We start from the raw sequence: 6000 nt of genomic DNA on the forward strand, positions 1-6000 counted from the left end.
GTTGCCAGTCTATCACAGGGCAACACAGAGACACACAGGACAAACAACCAAACACGCTCATCACATCTAAGGGCAATATAGAAAGACCAATTAACCTAACAGTCATTTTTTTGGGCTGTGGGAGGAAGCCGAAGTACCCAGAGAAAACCCATGCATGCACAGGGAGAAAATGCAAACTCCATGCAGAAACAGTGCTACCAACTGCACCACCATGCAGCCCTTGGATGTATGTGCTTATCATAATTTTGTCAAGAAAAATTACTTTTTCTAAGTTAGACAAAAAGACACGTCTAGAAATCTACCAGGATACTTGCCAAACCAAGAAGTGGAAATCATAGAGAACCAACAAATAGATCAACACACCACATGAGCTGATCTATGTGACCTCGAGAATTTGTAAATGCGTCATAGGATCTGTGCCTATTTGTCTCTGATTTCCTGCTGCAGCTGCAGACTGATTAGGGAAATAAGTTAGATCATGTGGCACGGGATGGTGCAGAATAAACAAGTGAATCCAATTGCCTTATTAGGGTTGATGAAGTAATCCAACGATCTTCTAGACTCGAGATAGTGGTCAGGGATTTTAAAGAAGACTTGTCTATCATGAGGACTGAGATCAATTTTGTACTTGGTAAGATCAGGCCAAGTGAATAAGATTCATAAAAGTCTTGATTAATGTATCGATGCAGTGCTAAATTGAGGTCAGAGCATGTTGGATTCTGTCAGCTGTGCTTTCTGCCATTGATCAGATTCATAACCATTACAACCAAAAGTTGTCAGTGAAGTCAGGATGTGTTCTCTTAAGTTGGATTGGAGTTCCATCTTTAATTTTTTACCAAAGAAGTTGTACTGCTGGCTTCACAGTGTATAAACCTCCGGTGGAGGGACTGAGCAGCTGCCTAGTAGTGTTGGAATTGATAAGATTTACAGGCAAATTCCCTGGAAAAACCCTTATTTTACATTCAAACCTCCATTTATTATCATATGCTTTGGTATTAACTGCAAACCCTACCAAATTAAGCTTCAACCAAAAACTGCTATACCTTTAATGTATAAGATATCATGTTAGGCCATTTGGAAGAGGGTCACAGCACAACATACTCCTCCTCCCTGTTGAAACAAACCATTTGATGTGGTTTGGGCCACTGGAATGAAGCCCTTTCAGAAGTCCTGTGTTTTACATATCTTCCATAAGACCCTGGGCTGGCTAGCTGGACAGACAGGCGGATGGATGGACGAATTTCTTGGATTAAAGACAAATGCATTTGTCCAGAAACAATGTTTTTGTGATGTTTTATTTGAAAGGAAGAATATTTTTACAAGTTTGCATAATCATTGGCATGACAAGAAATGCAGTGAAATATTTTTCATTGATGTGACAAGCTGCCAGTGACTAAGTGTAGACAAAACATTTATTTGACTTTATGCTTGATTGATTCATAGGTCAGAGTTAAGTGGTTTAACTAACAGAAAAAAACATCCCTACCAAGGTCCAAAGTGAAAAAGACTAAACAATAGCACTAATACATTTTTTACGGCACCAGATTTTGCTGCGTAACAGACAGTTACATTGTAGGGAACATGCAAAAAAACACACACACACACACACACACACACACACACACACACTTTTAGTGAACTACAATGCATGCAATGCAGTCTCTGAGGCTATGTTGACACTTTCTGTCTCTCCACTGATTTAGAAGGTAACCCTGCCAACTCACGTCTGTCTTAAATACTGTACACTCACAGCTGTCACCATGGGTGCCCACTCCACATTATTCTATCACCTTAGCACTAGATATCCATGACAATGAGAACCCCTGGGTCACACACTGTAGTTATCGGGGTGGGACTGGCAGAACAGCAGCGGGATAAAATTACATTTATTTTCATCTGATAAATCCTCTGGGAATGACTTTGGTATTCTTTGATGGAAAGGTTCAAGGCAGCTGCGCCTGCACCTTGTCCCTGTGTGCCCCTTCCGAGAGCAGGAAACGGTGCCTGTTGATTGTTAACATAACGTGGTTGTTAGCAGCTGTCAAGTGAGAGATGAGCTGAGAGGTTTGCTGTTGTAAACTGTCAAAACCCTTTTCTTAGTTCAAGTATAAGGGAGGAGGCAATGAAAAGATGCAAACGGAGGAAGCTACTTCCAATGAATTCAAATCAAATGAAATTTCAATTCAAATTCAAAATTACATTACCAGTCAAAAGTTTTAGAACGCCTTTCTCATTTTATATTTATGACTATTTACACTGTACATAGATTCTCACTGGAGGCATCAAAACAGTGAATTAACACATATGCAATTATGTAGTGAATAAAATACTGTAAAATAACTTTAAATATGTTTTATATTTTAGATTCCTTAAAGTAGCCGCCCTTTGTTGTGATGACTGAAATATTATCCTTTGGCCGTCTCTCAATGAACCTCTGGGAAGTTCTTTCAAGACTCGTTGAAAAAAAAACATTTCTGACCACCTCATGAAGCTCAGGGAGCGAAGTACTTTCAAACCTTTTCTTTAATTTATAATTCCATGTGTATTCATTCACAGCTTTGCTGCCTTTGGTGAGAATCTATAATTTAAATAGTCATGAAAATAAAGAGACCCATTAAGTGAGAAAGTGTATCTAAAACCTTTGACCAGTAGTGTACTTTAATAATCCCAAAGGGAAATTAAATGTTGTTGTAGCTCACATTACAGTGGCTTGTAAAAATATTCATACTCCTTGAATTTTTCCACATATTGTCACATTACAACCATAAACCGAAAAATATTTTATTGGAATTTTATGTGAAAGACCAACGCAAAGTGGGATAAAATTGTGAAGCGGAACGAAAATTATACATGATTTAAAAAGTTTTTACAAGTAAAAAACAGTAAAGTGCGATGTGCAAAAGTATTCAACCCTCTTTACTCTGAGTGCAACCAATTGCCTTCGGAAGAAGCCTGATGATTGCTAATGACTAAATAGAGTCCACCTGTGTGTAATCTAATCTCTGTCCAAATATAACTGCTCTGTGATGGCCTCAGAGGTTGGTTAGGAGAATACTGGGGAGCAAACAGCATCATGAAGTCCGAGGAACACACCAGACAGGTCAGAGATAAAGTTGTGGAGACATTTGAGGGAGGCTTAGGTTATAAAAATTGAACTTTTTGGCCAAAATACAAAACGCTATGTGTGGTGGAGAACTAACACTGCACATCACTCTGAAAACATCATCCACACTGTCAAATATGGTTGTGGCAGCATCATGCTCTGGGGGGTGCTTCTCTTCAGCAGGGACAGGGAAGGTGGTCAGAGTTGATGGGAAGATGGATGGAGTCAAATACAGGGCAATCTTGGAAGTAAACCCGTTGGAGTCTGCAAAAGACTTGAGACGGTGGGGGAGGTTCACCTTTCAGCAGGACGACTACCCCAAACATAAAGCCAGGGCTACAATGGAATGGTTTAAAACAAAACATATTAATGTGTTAGAACGGCCCAGTCTAAGTCCAGACCTAAACCCAATCGAGAATCTGTGGCAAGATCTGAAAACTGCTGTTTACAAACACTCTCTATCTAATCTGACTGAGCTTGAGCTGTTTTGCAAAGAAGAATGGGCAAAATTTCAGTCACAGGATGTGCAAAGCTGGTAGAGACATACCCTAAAAGACTTGCAGCTGTAATTGCAGCAAAAGGTGGTTCCACAAAGTATTGATTCAGGGGGGCTGAATACTTTTCCATAATGCCCTTTTCAGTTTCGTATTTGTAAAAAAAAAGAAATCATGTATAATTTTCATTCCACTTCACAATTGTTTACCACTTTGTGTTGTTTTTTCACATAAAATTCCAATAAAATATATTTATGTTCGTGGTTGTAATGTGACAATATGTGGAAAAGTTCAAGGGGTATGAATACTTTTACAAGCCATTGTATACAGGTTTCTTCAAAGAGCTATTGTAGATGCTGATGGCTGTGAGCAGGAAGGAATCTGTTGTACAGCAGATCTGAAGAAGATCTGAAGAAGCCTTTGACTGAAGACCAGGGCTTAACATTAACTTTTTTGCTCACCGGCCGCTGTGGCTAGTGGTTTTCCAAAGTTACTAGCCACTCAGCATTTTCATCAGCCACAATGTTGTTGTTGATAATTTATGATTAATATGATAAAGCTGACTATAGCGTGCTAAAGTTTACTTGAACTACATTTACAACATTTTTAAATGTAAATGACCCTTTTACACAATCATATCAAGACTACATAAAATATTTACCATTCAGATCAGTATCAAGTATTCAGCTCCGATAAGGTTCTGTGCAGGGGCGTTATTAGGGTCTAAAAACATTGGGGGCTTTAGCCCAAACCCAAAATATTTATATTTCCATAAGACAGTTTGTAAGTCATTTAAAGTTAAAATACCATAGGACATATTGTACCAGTTCTCTCTCAGCTGGTTTTAGACTGAACGTAAATTATTGTGAATCAAACAAAAAAGGTTTACAATAATTTTACTTGTTTTTATTTTTGTTAGAAGCTGAATGAAGGATAAGGAGAAACAGAGTTTAGGACTGATGAAAAACCATTTTGCTGAAGCAAAGAAGGACATATTTTGAGGTATTTAGAAAAAAACGTGATCTGCATTTTTGATGACAAAACTTGTTCTTAAACTCAGAGATGTTTACTATGGGCCAGATAAATGTGCTATTTTTTGTCATCTACATAAATTACCTTTTTAAACATTACATTCTCATCAAAGTGTTCCACTCCTAAGGCTTCATTGTCTTAATTTCTTACATTTCAAAAAAGGAAACTGGTATAAAGTAGATTTTCTTAAATCTTAGTCAAATGGTAAAATCCTAAAACACATTTATTCATTTTAATTATACCAAGAGCTTTTGAAACATTGTATTAAAATTGTTCCTTCTTTTATGAATCGTTTCATCCCTTCATTCCACTGCTGAAGAAATTTGGCTTGCCAAAAATAATAAATGAAACATTTTACAACAGTCTTTTGTTCTGCACTGAACATGTGAGACATTAGTGCAGTTCTTATTATTAAACACTTTGAGAGGAAAGAGTGTTAAGTTGTGGTGTTTAAAATATAGCATAGAGCCTCATCCTGGACCTTATCAGTACTAATATTACAGTTATTAATAACTGTATACACCTGGTATGTATGTCTCACCTTCAGTAAAACTGTATCCTTGTTTAATTAGTTTAGTTTAAATAATATTACATGTGTAATTCAGAAAAATAAAATAGTTTACTAATTAACTAACTGGCTCTGATGCTGCTACCCCAGCAAATGGTGGCAGAAGAGATCACACTCTCCACAACAGACTTATAGAAGATATGCAGCATCTTGGTGCAAACACCAAAGGTCCTAAGCCTTCTCAAGAAGTACGTCTGCTCTGTCCCTTCTTGTAGATGGCTTCACAGTTGTATCTCCACTCCAGGCTGTTGTCCAGGTGAACACCAAGGTTTTTATGTGTGAGCGCAACCACCTGTGCTTGAACACCAGTAAGATGAAAGAGATGATGACCGGCTTCAGGAGAAGGACACCACCTCACTCACCAGTGAACATCCAGGGGGAGGACATTGAGGGAGTTGACACTTTTGAGTACCTGGGTGTTCACCTCAACAATAAGCTGGTCTGGTCCCATAACAGCAACAGCCTGGATAGGAAGGGCCAGAGTTGCCTCCACCTTCTGGGGACACTGAGGTCCTTTGGAGTGTGCAAGCCTTTGCTCAGGACTTTTTATGACTCTGTGATAGCCTCTGCCATCCTCTACGCTGTCGTCTGCTTGGCTCCTTGCAGCACAGAGTGGGAGAGGAACAGGCTGAATAAGCTGGTTCGGAGCCCAGCTCTGTCCTGGGCTGTCATCTTGACTCTGTGGAGGTGGTGGGCGAGAGGAGGATGTTAGCCGAAGTCACATACATCATGGACATAACCTCTCATGCACTGCACCGGATTGTAGAGGAGCTGCGCAGCTCCTTCAGTGGCCGACTCAGACA

The sequence above is a fragment of the Girardinichthys multiradiatus genome, chromosome 18 (genome assembly GCF_021462225.1).
Source record: "Girardinichthys multiradiatus isolate DD_20200921_A chromosome 18, DD_fGirMul_XY1, whole genome shotgun sequence".
Taxonomy (NCBI): domain Eukaryota; kingdom Metazoa; phylum Chordata; class Actinopteri; order Cyprinodontiformes; family Goodeidae; genus Girardinichthys; species Girardinichthys multiradiatus.